Source organism: Puma concolor, chromosome A1, assembly GCF_028749965.1.
Source record: "Puma concolor isolate L17-30 chromosome A1, mPumCon1.1.hap2, whole genome shotgun sequence".
Lineage (NCBI taxonomy): Eukaryota > Metazoa > Chordata > Mammalia > Carnivora > Felidae > Puma > Puma concolor.
Window position 1 is genome coordinate 99179743 of NC_141667.1, and position 22495 is coordinate 99202237.

The 22495-nt window shown below is 41.8% G+C and overlaps 1 protein-coding gene and 1 pseudogene across 7 annotated transcripts in view; one reads left to right on the forward strand and one right to left on the reverse strand.

The window, feature by feature from the left end:
• Positions 1–22495, reverse strand: part of PDE8B (phosphodiesterase 8B) — a 269542-nt gene that overhangs the window by 70322 nt on the left and 176725 nt on the right. The window lies entirely within an intron of this gene.
• On the forward strand, positions 10969–12221 carry LOC112861659 (ubiquitin-ribosomal protein eL40 fusion protein pseudogene; annotated as a pseudogene).

Consider the following 22495-nt stretch of genomic DNA (forward strand, 5'->3'; position numbering starts at 1 on the left):
CACCTTGGTTTTTGTGGCTGTCACCCAAGGGACACCCCTTGATCATTTAGGTCTGATGGCTCCTGGGATTTATTTTTGCGGATCCTCTAAGACTGTAACAAACAGAGAAATAGTTCTTAACGGTCTGCCTGTCCTACCCACACGCCAGGACACAGTGCAGAGGCAGTACAAGAAAATTCCCATCTCTTAGTCTTACCCTATAAAAGGAATTGCATACTTTAAAAGTTGCTGCCTGAGAGTCAACTCTTCTAATCAGCTTGCATCTTTCTTCTGACCAAGATCCTTGTCTTTGGGACACTAACAGGTCTTGGCACACCCTCAACTACTGAAACCACTGAGAACAAAGTAAGCTGTTTGGACAATCACAAAGGTGTGAGAGACAAACAAGAACTAGGGCAGCACAGAATGTTAAGTTTCAGCTCCTACATGACACCACTCTATCAAGACAGAGAGGTGGCTGTTTAATGTATAGAAACCAACACAGAGTCAAGGAAGATGAAGAAATAAAAGAATGTGTTCCCAATAAAAGAGCAAAAAGCTTCAGAAAGAGATTTTTAATTAAACAGAAGTAAGTGATATACAACTTCAAAATAATGGTCAAAATATTGGTCAAAATAATGGTCATAAATATGCTCACTGAGGTGAGGATAACAATGCAGGAACACAGTGAGAATTTCAACAAAGAGATAGAAAATATAAAAAAGCTCCAAACAGAAAGCATAAAGCTGAGGACTACAATAACTAAACTGAAAAATGCAATAGAGGGGTTCAAGAGCAGACTAGATGAAGTGGAAGAAAGGATCAGGGAACTTGAAGACAGGGCAGTGGAATTCATCCACTCAGAGCAGCAAAAATAACAACAACAACAACAACGAGAGTTACGATAGCTTAAGGGACTTAGATATCAAGAGGATCAATATTTGCAATACAGGGGCTACCAGGAGAAAAAGAAGGAAAGGGGCCAAGAATTTATTCAAAGAAATAATAGCTGAAAACTTCACTAACATACAGAAGGAAACAGACATCCAGATCCAGGAAGTCCAGAGAGTTCTAAACAAGATGAATCCAAACAGACTTACACCAAGACACATAATTAAATCGTTGCAAGTTAAAGAAAAGGATAAAGTATTAAAAGCAGCAAGAGAAGAGCAACTTGTTATGTACAAGGTAACCCCCATAAGACTATCAGCTAATTTTCACCCAGAAACTTTGCAGACCAAAAAGGATTGGCATAATATATTCAAATTTGGTGCTGAAAGGGAAAAAAAGACTATCAACCAAGAATCATCCACCAGAAAAGGGGTCCTTCTGTCCTTCAAACTCAAGAAAAAAAGTTTTCCACATAAGCAAAAGTTGAAGGAGTTCATCACCACCAGTCCAGCCTGACAAGAGGTGTTAAAAGGACTTCTTTAAGAAACAAAAGGAAACTAATTAATAAAAGAAAAACATATGAAAGTGTAAATCTTTGTTAAAGATAAATATACAGTATTTTGTATTTACAAAATAATCCAATGTTGTTAAGGTGGTGGGTTAATTACTTATAAAGGTAGTATGAAAGCTGAAAAAGATAACTAGTAAAAATAACTATAAATACAATAATTTCTAATGGATACACAAGACAAAAAGATGCAAAGCATGACCTCAAAAACAAATTGTGGGGGAGGAGGGAGTAAAAATGTAGAGGTTTCAATATTAAGTTGTTAATATGGCAATAAGTCCATACCTATCAATAATTACTTCAAACGTCAAAGGACTAAATTCTCCAATCAAAAGACATAGAGTGGCTGAATGGATAAATGGTTAAACAAGACCCCACCATATGCTGCCTACAAGACTCACTGGCTTTTTAAAATTTTTTTATGTTTGTTTATTTTTGAAAGCAAAAGAGACAGAGTGCAAGTGGGGGATGGGCAGAAAGAGAGGGAAACACATAATCCGAAGCAGATGCCAAGCTCTGAGCTGTCAGCACATAGCCCAACATGGGGCTTGAACTCATGAACCAGGAGATCATGACCTGAGCTGAAGTTGGATGTTTAACTGACTGAGCCACCCAGATGCCTCAAGACTCACTAGCTTTAAGGGCACACAAAGATTGAAAGTGAAGGTACAGAAAAAGACATTCCATGCAAATCAGAAACCAAAAGAAAGCTGGGGTAGCTATTCTTATATCAGACAAAATAGAATTTAAGACAAACACTATAATAAGAGACAAAGAAAGTCATTATATACTGATAAAGGGGTCAATCCAACAACAAGACATAACATTTGTAAATATTTATACACCCAATATAGGAACACCTAACATATAAAGCAAATATTAACTGATGAAAAGGGAGAAACAGCAATATAATAATAGTAGGAGACTTTAATATCCCACTCACATCAACAGATAGATCACTGAGACAGAAAGTCAATAAGCAAATACTGGACTAAAACAACATGTTAGACCAGAGGGACTTAACAGACATTTACAAAACATTCCATCCAAAAGAATACACATTCTTCTCAAGCACACACAGAACATTCTCCACAAGAGATCATATATTAGGCCACAAATCAAGTCTTACTAAATTGAAGAAAACTTAAATCATATCAAGTATCTCAACTAACCACGATGTTGTGAAACTAAAAGTTAATTACAAGAACAACTTGAAAATTCACAATTATGTCTAAATTAACCAACATTCCCCTGAACAACCAATGGGTCAAAGTAAAAAAAAAGACAGAAGAGTTAAAAAAATATCTTGAGACAAATTAAAATGAAACACAAAATACCAAAACTTAAGAGATTCAACATAAGCACTTCTAAAAGGCAAGTTCATAAACATCTACATTAAAAAATAAGAAAGATCTTGAATAAGCAACCTGACTTCATACCTCGAGGATAAAGAAAAACAAACTAAGTCTAAAATTATTAGAAGGAAGGAAATTAAGACCAGAAGAGACATAACGAAATATAGAGTAAAAAGACAAAAGAAGAGATCAGACTTAAAGGAAGACGGTGGCATAGGAGGACGCTGGGCTCACCGCGTCCTGCTGATAGCTTAGACTCCACCCACATCTGCCTAATTTACCCCGATAACCACCAGAAGACTAGCAGAACAGACTCTCTGGAGCCAAGCATAGACGAGAGGCCCACGAAAGAGGGTAGGAAGGGCAGAGAGGCAGTGCGCGCTACAGGGACTGGTGGGAGGGAGTCGGGCGGCGGAGAGGCAGCCCACCGGGCAAGACAGAGCCCCCGAAGTCTGGCTCGCAAAAGCAGAGGGTCCGGAGGGAATGTGTCCTGACAGCCAGTGAGACTTAACATCTGGAATGTTATAAGTCGACAGCTCTGCTTGGAGAGCAGGAGGGAGAGTTGTTAAGCCCCGGAGGACAGAGCTCAGCTTGGCGGGGAACAAAGGCACTGGGAAGTGCCATCTCCCTCGCCCATCTCCCAGCGAAAATCCCAAAGGGAACCAGTTCCCATCAAGGAACTTGCTTGCACCTCGCAAACACCCAACGTTGTGCTTCTGCGGATCCATCGGACAGGTTTGCCTCCCTCCCAGTGCCGCAGGGCCCCTCCCAAAGTGGACCACCGAAGGCAAAGCGAGCTGAGCCTACCCCTCCCGCCCCTGTGCACCTTGCGGATCCACCCCGGCTAATACGCCAGAGCCCATCAAAGCAGCACCACAAGACTGGCAATGTGCAAGGAGCCCAGACAGAGGCCACACCACTCCACAGTGAATCCTGCCCCTGGGAGAGGGGAAGATAAGGTACACACCAGTCTGACTGTGGCCCCAGCAGCGGGCTGGGGCAGACATTAGGTCTGACTGCGGCCCCGCCCACCAACCCAAGTTACTCCAGACAGCACAAAGGAAGAGCCCTGCAGTTACCCGCCAATCCAGGGACTATCCAAAATGATGAAACGGATGAATTCTCCTCAAAAGAAACTCCAAGAAGTAGCGACAGCTAATGAACTGATCAGAAATGATTTAAGCAATATAGCAGAAAATGAATTTAAAATAATAGTCATAATATTAATTGCTGGGCTTGAAAAAAATATAGAGGACAGCAGAGAATCCATTACTAGAGAGATCAAGGGACTAAGAAACAGTCAGGAGGAGCTAAAAAATGCTATAAATGAGCTGCAAAATAAAGGGGAGGCGACCATAGCTTGGATTGAAGAGGCAGAGGAGAGAATAGGTGAATTAGAAGATAAAATTATGGAAAAAGAAGAAGCTGAGAAAAAGAGAGATAAAAAAATCCAGGAGTATGAGGGGAGACTTAGAGAACTAAGTGACATAATTAAAAGAAATAATGTATGCATAATTGGGATTCCAGAGGAGGAAGAGAGAAGGAAAGGTGCTGAAGGGGTACTTGAAGAAATAATAGCTGAGAACTTCCTTGAACTGGGGAAGAAAAAAGGCAATGAAATCCAAGAGGCACAGAGAACTCCCTTCAGATGTAACTTGAATCGATCTTCTGCATGACATATCATAGTGAAACTGGCAAAATACAAGGATAAAGAGAGAATTCTGAAAGCAGCTAGGGATAAACATGCTCTAACATATAAAGGGAGACCGATAACACTCTTGATGGATCTCTCTACTGAAACTTGGCAGGCCAGAAAGGAATGGCAGGAAATCTTCAAAGTGATGAGCAGAAAAAACATGCAGCCGAGAATCCTTTATCCAGCAAGTCTGTCATTTAGAATAGAAGGAGAGATAAAGGTCTTCCCAAACAAACAAAAACTGAAGGAATTCATCACCACTAAACCAGCCCTACAAGACATCCTAAGGGGGACTCTGTGAGTGAAATGTTGCAAGGACCACAAAGTACCAGAGACATCACTGCAAGCATGAAACCTACAGACATCACAATGACTCTAAACCCATATCTTTCAATAACAACACTGCATGTAAATGGACTAAATGCTCCAACCAAAAGACATAGGGTATCAGAATGGATAAAAAAAACAAGACCCATCTGTCTGCTGTCTACAAGAGACTCTTTTTAGACCTGAGGACACCTTCAGATTGAAAGTGAGGGGATGGAGAACTATCTATCATGCTACTGGAAGTCAAAAGAAAGCTGGAATAGCCATACTTATATCAGACAAACTAGACTTCAAATTAAAGGCTGTAACAAGAGATGAAGAAGGGCATTATATAATCATCACAGGGTCTATCCATCAAGAAGAGCTAACAATTATAAATGTCTATGTGCCGAATAGGGGAGCCCCCAAATATATAAAACAATCACAAACATAAGCAACCTTATTGTTAAGAATGTGGTAATTGCAGGGGACTTTAACACTCCACTTACAACATTGGATAGATCATCTAGACACAGGATCAATAAAGAAACAAGGGCCCTGAATGATACACTGGATCAGATGGACTTGACAGATAATATTTAGAACTCTGCATCCCAAAGCAACAGAATGTACTTTCTTCTCAAGTGCACATGGAACCTCTTCCAAGATAGATCACATACTGGGTCACAAAACAGCCCTTCATAAGTATACAAGAATTGAAATCATACCATGCATACTTTCAGACCACAATGTGATGAAGCTTGAAATCAACCACAGGAAAAAGTCTGGAAAACCTCCAAAAGCATGGAGGTTAAAGAACACCCTACTAAAGAATGAATGGGTCAACCAGGCACTTAGAGAAGAAATTTAAAAATATATGGAAACAAATGAAAATGAAAATACAACAATCCAAAACGCTTTGGGATGCAGCGAAGGTAGTCCTGAGAGGAAAATACATTGCAATCCAGGCCTATCTCAAGAAACAAGGAAAATCCCAAATACAAGATCTAACAGCACACCTAAAGGAAATAGAAGCAGAAAAGCAAAGACACCCCAAATCCAGCAGAAGAGAAATAATAAATATCAGAGCAGAAATAAACAATATAGAATCTAAAAAAACTGTAGAGCAGATCAATGAAACCAAGAGTTGGTTTTTTGAAAAAATAAACAAAATTGATAAACCTCTAACCAGGCTTCTCAAAAAGAAAAGGGAGATGACCCAAATAGATAAAATCATGAATGAAAACGGAATTATTACAACCAATCCCTCAGAAATACAAGCAATTATCAGGGAATACTATGAAAAATTATATGCCAACAAACTGGACAACCTGGAAGAAATGGACAAATTCCTAAACACCCACGCGCTTCCAAAACTCAAACAGGAAGAAAGAGAAAGCTTGAATAGACCCATAACCAGCGAAGAAATTGAATCAGTTATCAAAAATCTCCCAACAAAAGGAGTCCAGGACCAGATGGTTTCCCAGGGGAATTCTACCAGACATTTAAAGCAAAGATGATACCTATCCTTCTCAAGCTATTCCAACAAATAGAAAGGGAAAAAAAACTTCCAGACTCATTCTATGAAGCCAGCATTACTTTGATTCCTAAACCAGACAGAGACCCAGTAAAAAAAAGAGAACTACAGGCCAATATCCCTGATGATATGAATGCAAAATTCTCAATAAGATACTAGCAAAACGAATTCAACAGCATATAAAAAGAATTATTCACCATGATCAAGTGGGATTCATTCTTGGGCTGCAGGGCTGATTCAACATTTGCAAATCAATCAATGTGATACATCACATTAATAAAAGAAAAGAACCATATGGTCCTATCAATTGATGCAGAAAAAGCATTTGACAAAATTCTGCATCCCTTCTTAATAAAAACCCTCAAGAAAGTCGGGATAAAAGGAACATGCTTAAACATCATAAAAGTCATTTATGAAAAGCCCACAGCTGATATCATCCTCAATGGGGAAAAACTAAGAGCTTTCTCCCTGAGATCAGGAACACGACAGGGATGTCCACTCTCACCACTGTTGTTTAACAACCTCTTGTTGGAGCAATCAGACAACAAAAGGAAATCAAAGGCATCAAAATTGGCAAAGATGAAGTTAAGCTTTCACTTTTTGCAGATGACATGATATTATACATGGAAAGATCATAGACTCCACCAAAAGTCTGCTAGAACTGATACATGAATTCAGTAAAGTTGCAGGATACAAAATCAATGTACAGAAATCAGTTGCATTCTTATATACTAATAATGAAGCAACTGAAAGACAAATAAAGAAACTGATCCCATTCACAATTGCACCAAGAAGCATAAAATACCTAGGAATAAATCTAACCAAAGATGGAAAAGATCTGTATGCTGAAAACTACAGAAAGCTTATGAAGGAAATTGAAGAAGATATAAAGAAATGGAAAAACATTCCGAGCTCATGGATTGGAAGAATAAATATTGTTAAAATATCAATACTACCCAAAGGAATCTACACATTCCATGCAATCCCAATCAAAATCGCACCAGCATTCTTCTCAAAGCTAGAACAAGCAATCCTAAAATATGTATGGAACCACAAAAGACCCCGAATAGCCAAAGTAATTTTGAAGAAGAAGACCAAAGCAGGAGGCATCACCATCTCAGACTTTAGCCTCTATTACAAAGCTGTAATCATCAAGACAGCATGGTATTGGCACAAAAACAGACACATAGACCAATGGAATAGAATAGAAACCCCAGAACTAGATCCACAAACGTATGGCCAACTCATCTTTGACAAAGCAGGAAAGAACATCCAATGGAAAAAAGACAGTCTCTTTAACAAATGGTGCTGGGAGAACTGGACAGCAACATGCAGAAGGATGAAACTAGACCACTTTCTCACACCATTCAAAAAACAAACTCAAAATGGATAAAGGACCTGAATGTGAGACAGGAAATCATCAAAACCCTAGAGGAGAAAGCAGGGAAAAACCTCTCTGACCTCAGCTCCAGCAGTTTCTTACTTGACACATCCCCAAAGGCAAGGGAATTAAAAGCAAAAATGAATTATTAGGACCTCATGAAGATAAAAAGCTTCTGCACTGCAAAGGAAACAATCAACAAAACTAAAAGGCAACCAATGGAATGGGAAAAGATATTTGCAAATGACATATCAGACAAAGGGCTAGTATACAAAATCTATAAAGAGCTCACCAAACTCCACACCCGAAAAACAAATAACCCGGTGAAGAAATGGGCAGAAAAAATGAATAGACACTTCTCTAAAGAAGACATCCAGATGGCCAACAGGCACATGAAAAGATGCTCAACGTCGCTCCTCATCAGGGAAATACAAATCAAAACCACACTCAGATATCACCTCACGCTAGTCAGAGTGGCTAAAATGAACAAATCAGGAGACTATAAATGCTGTAGAGGATGTGGAGAAATGGGAACCCTCTTGCACTGTTGGTGGGAATGCAAACTGGGGCAGCTGCTCTGGAAAACAGGGTGAAGGTTCCTCAAAAAATTAAAAATAGCCCTACCCTATGACCCAGCAGTAGCACTGCTAGGCATTTACCCAAGGGATACAGGAGTGCTGATGCATAGGGGCACTTGTACCACAATGTTTATAGCAGCACTCTCAACAATAGCTAAATTGTGGAAAGAGCCTAAATGTCCATCAACTGATAAATGGATAAAGAAATTGTGGTTTATACACACAATGGAATACTACATGGCAATGAGAAAGAATAAAATATGGCCTTTTGGAGCAACATGGATGGAACTGGAGAGTGTTATGCTAAGTGAAATAAGTCATACAGAGAAAGACAGATTCTATATGTTTTCACTCCTATGTGGATCCTGAGAAACTTAACAGAAGACCATGGGGGAGGGGAAGAAAAAAATGGTTAGAGAGGGAGGGAGCCAAAACATAAGAGACTCCTAAAAACTGAGAACAAACTGAGAGTTTAAGGGGGGTGGGAGGGAGAGGAGGGTGGGTGATGGGTATTGAGGGCACCTCCTGGGATGAGCACTGAGTGTTGTATGGAAACCAATTTGACAATAAATTTCATAATAAAAAAAAAGAAGAGATCAATGAAACTAAGAGCGGGTTTTTTGAAAACATGAACAAAATAGGCAAATCTTTAGCAAGTCTCACCAATAAAAGAGAGAGGACTCAAATTAATAAACTCAAAAATAAAAGAGAAGAAAATAAATAAAGAATAGAAGAGAAGACATGACAGTGAACACAACAGAAATACAAAGGTTCAAAGAGACTCATAGGAATAATTATATATGAAAAAAATGGGACAACCTAGAAGAAATGGGTAAATTCCTAGATACATACAACTTACAAAGACTGAGTCATGAAGAAGTAGAAAATCTGAACAGGTGTATTACAAGAAAGAAGAGTGAATCAGTAACCAAAATATACTCTATTAGCTAACTCAAAAATAAATTAGATTTTAAAAATAAATAAATAAATAAATAAAATATGGAGTATACATACAGTGAATTTACTTGGCAATTTAAAAAGGAATGAAATACTGATATATACTACAACAAGAATAAATCTGGAAAGCATTATGCTAAGTAAAAGAAGCCAGACACAAAAGGCCCTAAATTGTATGATCCTATTTATAGGCCTACCTCATTTTATTATACTCCACTTTATTGTGCTTCACAGAGAATGTATTTTTCACAATCGGAAAGTCTTTGGCAACTTTGCAGTGAGCAAGTCTATCAGCAACATTTTTCCAACAGCATTTTCTTGCTTTATGTCTCTGTGTCACATTTAGGTAATTCTGACAATATTTGTTACGGTGATCTGTGGAATTATTATTGTAGTTGTTTTGGTGACCACAAACTGTGTCCATAAAAGATGGGAAAGAAGGAAGGAAGGAAGGAAGGAAGGAAGGAAGGAAGGAAGGAAGGAAGGAAGGAAGGGAAAGAAACGAAAAGAAAAAAGAAAAAAGAAAAGAAAAGAAAGAAAAGAAAAGAAAAGAAAAGAAAAGAAAAGAAAAGAAAGAAAAGAAAAGAAAAGAAAAGAAAGAAAAGAAAAGAAAAGAAAAGAAAAGAAAAGAAAAGAAAAGAAAAGAAAAGAAAAGAGAAGAAAAGAAAAAGGCAGGCTGGCCCAGGACCAGATGGCTTCATTGGTTAATTCTAGCAAACATTTAATGAAGAATTAATGTTAGTTCTTCTCAAAGTCTTCCAAAAATCTGAAAAAGAGGGAACACTCTCAAATTCATTTTAAAAACCCAGGATTATCCCAATACCAAAACCAGATAAAGACACCACAAGAAAAGAAAACTAAAGGCCAATATCCCTGATGAACACAGATGTAAAAATCTTCAACAAATTATTAGCAAGCCAAATTCAAATTATTAGCAAGCCACATTAAAAGGATCACACACCATGATCGAGTTGGATTTATCCCTGGGATGCAAGGATGAGTGATCTCCCTCAATGAATAAAGTAGAATTTGACAAAATTAAGTGTCCATTCATGATAAAAATTCTCAACAGTTTTTCACAAAGGTGAGACTGAAAGCTAAGAAAAACTTCTGTTCCCACAAATCTGATGCCAAAGCAAAGGCTTTGAAGCCAAGAAAGTAGTGTGAAAGGCCCCTTGCAGCTCCCCTGCCCCCCCTCCCCGCCCATGAAGATCCACAGGTCACTGACCTTCCAGCAGCCCAAGACACTGCAGCAATGAACGTAGCCCAAATATCATCAAACAGAGCATCTCTTCGAGAAACAAGCTTGACTATTATGCCATCATTAAGTTCCCCATAACTGCCAAGATAGCCTTGAAGAAGGCAGAAGACACTAGTGTTCACTGTGAATGTCAAGGCCAACTAGCACCTGAACAAACTGTGAAGAAGCTCTAGGACATTGACATGGCCAAGGTCAACACATTTTTTTAAGTTTATTTATTTTGAAGGGGGGGAGGGAATGAGTGGGGGAGGAACAGAGAGAAGGGAACAGAGAATCCCAAGAAGGATCCACAGATGGGGACAACAGGGGACTTGAACCCATGAACCATGAGGTCATGACCTGAGCCAAAACCCAGAGTCAGATGCTTAACTGACTGGGCCACCCATAAGCCCCAGGATAACACCTTATTAGGCCTGATGGGTAGAAGAAGGCATTATGTTCAACTGACTCCAGACTATAATGCTTTTGATGTTGCCAGCAAAACTGAGAGCACCGAAAGTGAGTCTAGCTAATTATAAATACTTTCACCATGAAAAAAAACAAACCTCTTAACAAAATGGGTAGAGAGAAAATGTACTTTCATAAAATAAAAACTATATATGACAAGGACACATCATACTCAACGTTGAAAAACTGAACTTGCCCTGTATTACTTGGAACAAGATAAGGATGTCCTCTCACCACTTTTATTCAACATAATATCTCAAGTCCTACTTGCAGCAATTAGGCAAGAAAAAGAAAAAGATATCCAAATTGAAAAGGAAGAAGTAAAACTGTCACTATTTGCAGATGACATGATCCTATATATAGAAAACCCTAAAGATTTTACCAGAAAACTGTTGGAACTAAAAAATACAGTGAGGTTGCAGGATTTCAAAAACAATATACAAAAACCAGTTGTGTTTCTTTTTTTTTTTTTTTTTTTTAATTTTTTTTTTTCAACTTTTATTTATTTTTGGGACAGAGAGAGACAGAGCATGAACAGGGGAGGGGCAGAGAGAGAGGGAGACACAGAATCGGAAACAGGCTCCAGGCTCCGAGCCATCAGCCCAAAGCCTGACGCGGGGCTCGAACCCACGGACCGCGAGATCGTGACCTGGCTGAAGTCGGACGCTTAACCGACTGCGCCACCCAGGCGCCCCAAAAACCAGTTGTGTTTCTATACACTAATGACAAACTATCAGAAAGAGACACAGTATTAAGAAAATGATTCCATTTACAACTGCATCAAAAAGAATAAAATACCTATGAATACATTTAGCCAAGGAGGCTCTTTCTCTTCAATGAAAGGTAGCCAAGCAGTCTGGTGATAATGGCCTTGCAGCGGACGTAGAGATGTGGATCTTTGATGGGCAAGATCATCACCCTGGAAGTTGAGTCCAGTGACATTGTTGAGAATGTCAAAGCCCAAATCCTAGACAAGAAGGGCATCCTGCCTGACCAGCAGTGTCTGATTTTTGCAGGCAAATAGGTGGAAGATGGCCACAGTCTGTTAGACTACAATATTCAGAAAAAGTCCACCCTACACTTGGTGCTTCACCCTGGGCAGGGAGGGTGGCATCATTGAGCCTTCCCCACACCAGCTGGCCCAGAAATACGACTAAGACAAGATGATGTGCCCCAAGTGTTATGCTCACATTCACCCCTGCGTTGTCAACCACTGCTAGAAATGCGGCCACATCAACAACCTGTGCCCCAAGAAGGTCAAATAAGGCTCCTCCACCGGCTCTTCCTTTGCCTGCAGGGTGGCCTCCTGCCTGGGCCCCAAGGCCCAGTTCCACCTGCACTGAAAAAAAAATTTAACCAAGGAGGTGGAAGACCTATATTCTGAAACTATAAGACGTAAGACACTAATGAAACAAACTGAGAAATACACAAATAACTGGAGAGAGGTCTCATACTCATGGATTGGAAAAATTAATACCATTACAATGCCCATACTACCAAAAAGAATCTACACATTCAGTGCAATCTTTGTCAAAACTCCAAAGATGATTTCACAGAACAAAACAAACTTAGAATTTATATGGAAGCACAAAAGACCCCAAATAGCCAAAGCAATCTTGAGAAAGAACAAAGCAGGAGTCATCATGCTCCCTGATTTCAAACTGTATTACAAAGCTACAGTACTCAAAACAGTAAGGTATTGGCATTAAAATAAACACATAGATCAACAGAACACAATAGAGAGCCCAAAAATATACCCACAATTACACAGTCTATTAATGCATGACAAAGGAACCAAGAATATACAATGGAGAAAAGACAGTCTCTTCAATGAACGGTCTTGGAAAAGTGGAAAGCTACATGCAAAATAATGAAACTGGACCACCAACTTAGACCATACACAAAAATCCACTCAAAATGGATTGAAGACTTAAATGTAAGACCTGAAACCATAAAACTCCTAGAAGAAAATGTAAAAGATCAGCATCTTGACATCTATCTTGGTGATGGTGTTTTAGATGTGATACCAAAAGCAAAAGCAGCAAGAAAAACAAAAGATTGGGACTACAGGAAACTAAAGTTTTCCCACAGCAAGAGAAACCATCATTAAAATGAAAAGGCAAACTACCGAGTCACATATCCGATAAAGGGTTAACATCTAAAATACGTAACAAACTCCTACAACTCAAAAGCAAACAACTGGATTTTAAAAGGGACAGAAGATTTGAAGAGGTATCTTTCTAAGGATGACATACGAAAGGCCAACAGGGACATGAAAAGGTGCTCAACATCACTATTCATCAGGGACATTCAAATCAAAACCACCATGAGACATGAACTCACATCTGTTATTGTTACTACTTAAAAGACAAGAAATAACAAGTGTTTGAGGATGTGGAGAAAAATAAACACTTTCATGCTATTGAAAATGTAAATTGGTCTATCCACTATGGAAAAAAAAGTATGGAGATATCTAAAAAAAAATTAAAAATAGAACTACCATATGATCCATCAATTTCACTTCTGGGTTCTTATTAGAAGGAAATGAAATAACTCTGCCAAGATACAGGTACACCCTGTTCATCGTAGCATTCTTTCCAATAGCCAAGACATGGAAACAACCTATATGTCTGTCAAATGATACACAGATAAAGAAAATGTGAAATGTATATACAACTGAATATTGGCTGTAAAAGAGAAGGAAATCTTGCCATTTGCAACAATATGGATGGCCCTTGAGACATTATGCCATGTGAAATAAGCTAGACTGACAAAGAAAAACACTCTATTACCATATTATCTTACCCACATGTGCAATCTAAAAACCAAAAACCAAAACAAAACAAAAAACAAAAAAAAAACAAAACAAATCTGAGCTCAAAGACACAAGGAACAGACCTGTGATTCTGGCTGCAGGGGGTAGGTGAACTGGGTGAAGGTGGCCAAAAGGTATAAAGTTCCAATTATAAGATAAGTAATTCCTAGGGATATAATGTATGGCATATTGACTATAATTAACAATACTCTGTTGGATATGTCAAAGTTACTAAGAGAGTGGATTTTAAATGGTCTCATATGAAAAAATATTTGTAACTGTGGGGTGATGGATATTAACTAAATTATGGAGATCATTTTGCAGTATATTCATGTGTCAAATCATTATGCTGTACACCTAAAACTATACAATGTTATATGCCAATTCTATCTCAGTGAAAAAAAAATCTGAGCCAATACAGATATATTTTGATCTAGAGTAAGCCACAAATATGGGTTAAAAATTTTTGGCTTGGGGCAGCTGGGTGAGCCAGTTGATGGAGCATCCCACTTCAGCTCAGGTCATAATCTCACAGTTTGTGAGTTTGGGCCCCATATCGGGCTTGCTCCTGTCAGCGCAGAACCCGCTTCAGATCCTCTGTCCCCCTACGCCTCTGCCCCTCCCCTACTCAGGGTCTCGCTCTCTCAATAAATAAAGGAACACTAGAAAAATTTAAAAATAGAAAATAAAACATTTCGGTGTTCATCCAAACATATCTTACCCAACTGCATTTCTCTACAGTGTGTTTCTCTGTTCAGAATTTACCATGGGTTTATGTTGTTACAGGATGAATTTCAAGACCTAAATAGTGAATATATACATAAGTATGAACACTGCTTGGAGAGGGAGGGAGTTGTCCATTCATTGTCTGTCTTCACTATAAAGGTATTAAAAAAGAGCACTTAATAAGCTAAATAGGTTTTGTCTAAAAATTTTTTTTTTCAATGTTTATTTATTTTTGGGACAGAGAGAGACAGAGCATGAATGGGGGAGGGGCAGAGAGAGAGGGAGACACAGAATCGGAAACAGGCTCCAGGCTCTGAGCCATCAGCCCAGAGCCTGACGCGGGGCTCGAACTCATGGACCGCGAGATCTTGACCTGGCTGAAGTCGGACGCTTAACCGACTGCGCCACCCAGGCGCCCCTAAAATTTTTTTAAAAGTCCTGATTTGTAGTGTTTGCTGATTTCCCTGGTCTAAACACACTCCCAGCATGGCTGTTTGAAGCTACCAACATGACGTCACTGGATGTGGCAGCTGAGCTTCATATGGTGTTTCCATCACACAGCTAAGACAAACATAAATGACCTCAAGAGCTCAGGTAATAGTATAATGGAGTAAAACACTGAAGAAGTGATGGATTTTGAGTGCTTACTATTAAGTTTTTAAAAACTGAATTGCATGTTTCCATAACCTGTATTTTTAACAATGGGTGGTTTAACAACTGACTCACATAGTTCCAGAAAATTAAAACATCTCCTCTCCTGGACCTGTTTGAGCCGTTGCCGATCTATCTCTTCATAGAGGCAGAGAGCAGATGGGCGGCCAGAGCAGGACAACCAGAAGTCACAGTGGGATAAAATGGAGTGGGATGGAGAGAAAGGCACAGAGTCTAGAACTGTTAGGAAGACACAATCTTCAGACTAAATGTCTTCTAGGATGTGGGGGACACAAGAAACCAAGCATGCCAAAGGTGGTTCCCAGGTTTAGGGTGAGGATGACTGAGTGGATGGTGGGGGTTCCCTTTAGCCAGCCAAGGATTTCGGCAGGAGTGGATGTGAGGAGAAACCTATTACCTCAGTCTGATCTGTCCTTGTGACTTCTACTGGGTGAAAGGACTCAGGGGCAACTGACGCTCACTGACTGGATGAATGAATGCTCAGCTAAGGCCAAGCATGCCCCAAACTGAAAAGTTCTCAATGTGAAGTAAACGAATTCCTCCTGAGAAGTCAGCCACCAACTGTTAGTTTGGAAAACAAAACAAATTCCAGATAGGGCTAATATCCACAAATGCTAAATGAGCAATCCTTTCAACAATCAGGTCTAAGATAATGTGAAAATCTCTTCGGCTCAATTAGTCTAAGTCTGCACAGTGAGCAAAATCTTGCAATAGTCTGAATGACAGATTATATAAAAATGCAACCTTTAGAATTTCAGTTAAATTCTGGAGGAAAAAAAAATCCCTTCTCCCCAAATCAAACATAGTATCTCCTCGTTAAATCCTCGTTGTCTTCAATGTGTCTTTGCCTCTTTACTGCTTATTACCAAACCTATCTTACTTTTCTCAAATCAAAGTGGTTTTCTTCAAGCTAAGGGCTCCCCACTGGAGCTGGGTTGGGCTTCACTACTGAGAGGACATGGACAGCTTCACAGGAGGCCAACTTGATCAGCACCTCAGAATTTTAAGTCCCTTCCCTCTGTTTTTCCTATCCTCCACTCCTAGCTGTCCCCAACGTGGGCTAAATACCTACTGCCATGGCAGAGAGGACGCGATAAGGATCACACAGTGCAAAGGAACCCAGCGCATCACTGCGCAGGGTGGACAGCCCCAGGCCTGTGGTCCTGCTGAACACACAGGGCCAAGTTGCTCCAAAAGGGTGAAGGCACTTGTGTCTTCTTGCTCCCCCACCAGGCTCAGTGTGGGTCCGCGTTGGCCAGAAAGTGCCTGATTCACCCTGTCCCTGGTGAGCACAGTGATGCCCTCTCAGCTTCAGACCCCAGGGGTACTTTCTGAAGCCTGTCATGATGGGCTACGGCAGCCAGAACCAATGCCTGCCATGAAGCTGTGTCTCTCCTCTCCTCTGACTCAAGACTTTCCCACACATGTAATCCCATCTCTCCATTCTCAGGGTCCCTGCCCACCTCGTGATCCCTCTCCCTGCCATGACCTCCCACTTGTCTGCACCCTCCGACACTTAGCAGGTACTCCACTTATGAGTGCTGAGGGTTCGGCAGTTCAAATGTAGTTCTCAGGGGGAAAAATGTGGTTTTGCAACATTGGGGACTTTTTAAAAAATAGCTTCATGTAAAAATGTACTAAAGCTAAATGGAAAAATGGTGTTTACTTAGTGGCTTTATCAAATACATTAACAATTATTTGGAGCACCTACTGTGAGTCAAGTACATGTGTATAAATTCAACATCATGCTAATATACTGATTACATAAAAAACATTTCTAAATGTGAGTAGCCACTTCCCGGGATGAATGAGGCCATGTTTTCAATCGCAGTTCCCTTTTTCTCCAACTGTCTTGGGAGAACATGGAAAATACATTAGAGCATGTGTGACATATTAGCTACATACAGACCAATACTCAACACATAATACTAATTTTGGACTAGATAAAAGCTTCATCTTTAATCTCCTATGCCTTTCAAAGGTTATTGTGTTAGGGAGTAAACATTAGTTTTCATAAGAACTTCCCTATGTCTCCTGGGCACACACAGTGGGGTCCCTGTCCCCAGGTGAGAACTGATCCAAAGCAGGATAAGATTAAGAGTCCAATGGGCAATGCAGAAGAGAAGCAAAACCATCTCCTCATGGCAGGTGCAGGGGAGGCTGCAGGCTGGCAGGTTCTGGAAGTTTTCTTAGAGGGAGGAGAAGCTGTAGAGTTCTAAAGAACAAGGAAGCTGCAAACAGTCCATGCCATTAAAAACATGAGACAGACCTCAAATCCTGGGCATTTAGGACAAATTCAAACATATTTATCACTAGCAACGAGCAGAAAGCAGCCTGTAATTCTGTCTCTGCTTGTTGCCTGCACCAGACATTTCTCTGTTTTACAGAGAGTGCCTGGGCTACAGGACTGTTTTAGTATTGAGGAGCCTATTCTGCCACGCCCTAGAGGAGAAGTCCAAAAATCATGGAAAGGCTTATTATTAGCCCAGCCACCTGCCAGGAAGGAAAGGACCAGAGGGAACAGAAGTTGGCAAATGTGGGGAGAGTAGAGGCCTAAGAACAGAGAAGGGCAAGGACAGACCTAAGAGAAAGCCAGTCTGGGGCTGCGGAATGGGGATGGGCCTTGTGGCAGGGGGCGGAAGGCTGTCACAGGACAAGGCACCTGGGGTTCCTGCTGTCTACTGGAGAGCTCTAAGAATAATAGCTTTTTGCTACAGTTTAAGAACTAATGAAAGGTGCTCCCACAATTCCCCCAAACAAAAGTGTTCCCCCTAAAGGCCTGCTTAAGTGCCCAGCAGATCATCTTCCCATAACAGGGGGAACATTGCCAGGGGCCTGGAGAATGGGTCTTAGCCTCATCTCTTGGGAGGCCATCTGCGGCCGGTTCACTGGCTGAAACCAGACGGTGTGCTCAGCTTGTCAGCCCCTGTCACCTGTGAATGGGAAGGGGGATTCAGGGTAAGATTTGACAGGGGAGGGAATGGTGAAACCAGCTGCCTGACAGAAATACAGTGTGAGCCACAAACGCGAACTACACGTGTCATTTTAAATTTTCTGGCAGTCACATGAAAAAGTAAAAACAGGCAAAACTAATTTTAATGATATTTTAGGTATGATATGTGCAAGTATCATTTCCACATGTCATCAGTATAAGACTAAGATACTTTTAATGAGATCATTTACATTCTTTTTCATACTGTCTCTGAAATTTAGCACGTGGCTTACACTTGGAGCGGATCTCTAGCCACATTTCAAGACTGGACATGCAGCTCTAGGGGTCCCCTGCAAGGCAAGGTCCTGAGCAGCATGGGTCAGGGTCCCCATATTCAGGAGAGGAGGGCTGGATGGCCGCCACAAGCGAAAAAAATCTTTTCCGACTAGATTTAACCCAGAACAGACCCCACTGATGAACCAGTGATCCAACTTTATAGTATCAGAGCCTGACAGCCATTCATCCTGTCCAATAGCTCTTCAACCTCAGAGTCCCATCAGAATCATCTGGAAGCCTTGTTAAAACAGATTGCCTAGGGGCGCCTGGGTGGCGCAGTCGGTTAAGCGTCCGACTTCAGCCAGGTCACGATCTCGCGGTCCGTGAGTTCGAGCCCCGCATCAGGCTCTGGGCTGATGGCTCGGAGCCTGGAGCCTGTTTCCGATTCTGTGTCTCCCTCTCTCTCTGCCCCTCCCCCATTCATGCTCTGCCTCTCTCTGTCCCAAAAATAAATAAAAAACGTTGAGAAAAAAAAAAAAAATTAAAAAAAAAAAAACAGATTGCCTAGGCCCACCCTTGGAGTTTCGATTCTGTTGGTCTGTCTTTGCAATTATAACAAATTCCTGGGCTGCTGCAGCTCCAGGGAACTACACTGGGAGAAACCACTGACCTAGCCTAACCTCTGGCCAGTGAGCGACCTCCCCAGACAGCTTTTCCTACTGAGTGCTCAATATACTATTTGATTACCTCCCTTAGTGATGAACTCACTAGCCACAAACTACCTAGGAGCTTGGCCCATTCTGTTAATTCTTTCTTATGTTGAGCTTAATCTGATTCCATAAAATTTTCCACTGTTTTTGCCTTCAGGGCCTAGTCCCTCCGTCCCCACACAAAGCCTTCCCAAAAGGGAAGACCTGTTCTTTCACCCTTCTTACTCCCTGCCACTCTATACCCTCTGTATCTTGTCTTAGGCACTTTTGACAGGTTTAGTCATATGCATTATAATTGTAGTGAAGTTCTATTTTTTTCCCTAATTTTTACAATTTCAAGATTAAATAGCATACTATGCAACAAAATAGGAATGAACCCCAAAAAGTTCATCTTTTTAAAAATTTTTTTTTTCAACGTTTATTTATTTTTGGGACAGAGAGAGACAGAGCATGAACGGGGGAGGGTCAGAGAGAGAGGGAGACACAGAATCGGAAACAGGCTCCAGGCTCCGAGCCATCAGCCCAGAGCCCGACGCGGGGCTCGAACTCACGGACCGCGAGATCGTGACCTGGCTGAAGTCGGACGCTTAACCGACTGCGCCACCCAGGCGCCCCCCCCAAAAAGTTCATCTTAAAGCAAGAATCCATCACTGCAAACTTGGACAATTCAGCCCTCCTTTCTGCCCCTATTATTCTCAAACAAGTTACACAGATAAAAGTGCTTTTAAAGCAGTGACCCCAAACGTCTGTCCCCAGAGTGATGTTAGGATGTTACAATGCTTATATCAGTCTGCAGTGGAAGAAACAAGTGTTTTTACTAAGCAAAACTTATTCAAGTTAAATAGCTATTCTTCATTCAGAGATTATGTCCTTCCCTTCTTTTTCACTGTTGAAACAACTTTTCTTCCCTAAAACGAGGATGCGGAGGTGGTCACTAGAATTCCAGTATTTCCTCCCTCCCCTCCCTCACTACTGCCAGGTCTGGAAAGTCCTGTGCAAAATGCAGGTTAGACTGCTCTCATTCTGTTCTCCTTCAGCCTTTGTCTCAGAACCTTGATGAGCCAGAGATCAGCATGCCACCTCAGAGCCTGATCAGGACCTTCCCCTGCTACAACCTAGTGGAACAGGGAATATTTTCTGGAGCTGTTCATTGGGTGTCTGTGCTCCCTAACTTCACACACACACACACACACACACACACACACACACACACACACACAAAACGACCTTCCTCTTAATGGACAGGCAACCTCTGCACCTCTCCTGGGATTCTCCATGACCCGTGAGTCATCCATCCATGAGAAGAGGGACCAGATGATCCGAGCCAAAGGACACAAGACCGCCAGCGGCACAACCACCCTCTTGCCCCCTGGCTTCCCATACTCTCTGCCAGGGCTCCATGCCTGCAGCATGTTGGCTTCTGGGAGCGCTGGGCTCTCCATATTCTCATGGTCAAGGCTTGGAGGAAAAAGCAAGAATGGGGGACGCACTAAGGGTGGGCACTATAGGGATGCCAGTGGTGAGGTACCTCTGCTTTGATGATGCCAGCTTAGGAAAAGCTGGTTGTGAAGCTGGGATCCTAGAAGTCTCCTTTCCCAGCATGAGCTTGCCACCTGGAGCATGGTGGCAGGTCCCCGAAATTCCACCTTGAGTCATGCATTTGGATTTGGATTTAGACCTCGTGAAAAGGCAAAAGCATTAAGGAAACAGGTCCTCACGTCTTACTGCTACACAGAGGTTGAGATGGGCTCTGCCCCAGGGTGCAGGGTTGACAGGAGGAGGCCATTTCTGGGATCCCAGGAAGAGTGTACCTGGCCTAGGAAGGCGGGTAGTTCGAAAAAGAAAATTACCTTCTGGAAATGTGGTCAGCAAACTTTCTCTGTGAAGGGCCAGAGAGTAAATATTTTAGGCTTTGTAGGCCACTAGGTGTCTGTTCTAACTTCTCAGCTGCTGTAGCGTGAAAGCAGCCACTACGTAACACAGAATGTGGCTGTATTCCCACATAACTTTACGTGTACGACAGACCACATGTGGCCTGTGTGGTGTGGTTTGTTGCCCCTTGTCCTAGACGACACCTAAAAAAACTCTAGCCAGTCTCCTTTGGTCCTACGTTCTCTGTTTCTCCTGCTCTCAGTTCACACCTCCCCTGCACGGCGCTCTAGAAATGCATCCTGTTTATCAGTCTGTAACCCCCACAGCTTCTGGGGCAGAGACTGTCCCTGGCACCAGTATAGGTGTTTAGTACATATTTGGGGAGCAAGTGTGTGTGGTGGAAGGGGAGACGGTATTTACAGCAGAAAAAACCTCACTGACCACTTCCAGCCCCTTGGCAAGAAGCTACAGGGCTCACACAGGAAAAGGGATTTTTGCTGACGACAAGCACTACCAGGAGATAGCATCCTGGCTTACAATTTCATTCCTTGTTAAAATGCAAACCCATGGGCGGATCTTGACGTCAAGGCTAACATCCCAGAAATCAGCACAGCCAGAACCGCCTTCAGACAGGCTGCTCCCACCTCTGGGGAGCCCTTCCCGTCACAGACTCATCACCATTCACTCCAGCCTCCTCCGATGAGGAGGAAAAACACTGTGGCCAGCCAGAGACATAAAAATTCTTTGTTATTGGAAAATCTAAGTGTCTCTCCAGGCCTGTGCAGCGCCATTAGGTGACGTCAATGGCTCAGGGTATCTGAGCTCTGTGTTTCCACTCTTCTCAGAACAGCAGCTAATTCACGGCAATAAAGATGTTTCTATTTACAGCATCAGAAAAGAGGTGGCCCTCTTTTCTGTATTCTGCACCCCTAAGTCCTGTACTAAGGGCTTGCCTGCTCTCCCTGGGAAGCAGGAAGGATTTGTAGGTGGCAGGAAGCCAGGACCTAGACATTCAATTCCATTCAAGCTAACCATCGGCCAAAGGGCCCACCGTGCATCAGGCAGCATGGGCCCCCAAGGACAAGCACAGCCTGGTGACCACACTGGAGAGGAGAGGGCATTGAGGCACACAAACAGCCATGATGACGGTGGGGGGTGACAGATGGGTAGAATGTGGGCACACGTGGTTGTGGGAACACTGGTGACAAGGAGGCTGGGGGTCCGACTGAGAAAGAAAGGAGGAAGATCAAGCATCGGCTGGTGGGGGAAGGCTGTGCTTGATACTGGCCACAAAATGTACTTGGCTCATCTCTGGCATGAACACGAATTAGCACAGGTGGGCCTACACCGTGCATAGCAGCTTCACAGCCCATGACAGGTTGGCTTGCACTGCGTGGGTTCAGTGGTTCGTCTTTCAAGAGCCACCAGGATGTCTCCCCGCCTGTCACCTCTCACCCAGATCTCTTTCTTTCTCTTGGAATGTGTAAACTTTGCTACTGACAGAATCTACTTTTCTATGAAAGTCAATTCCCTTCC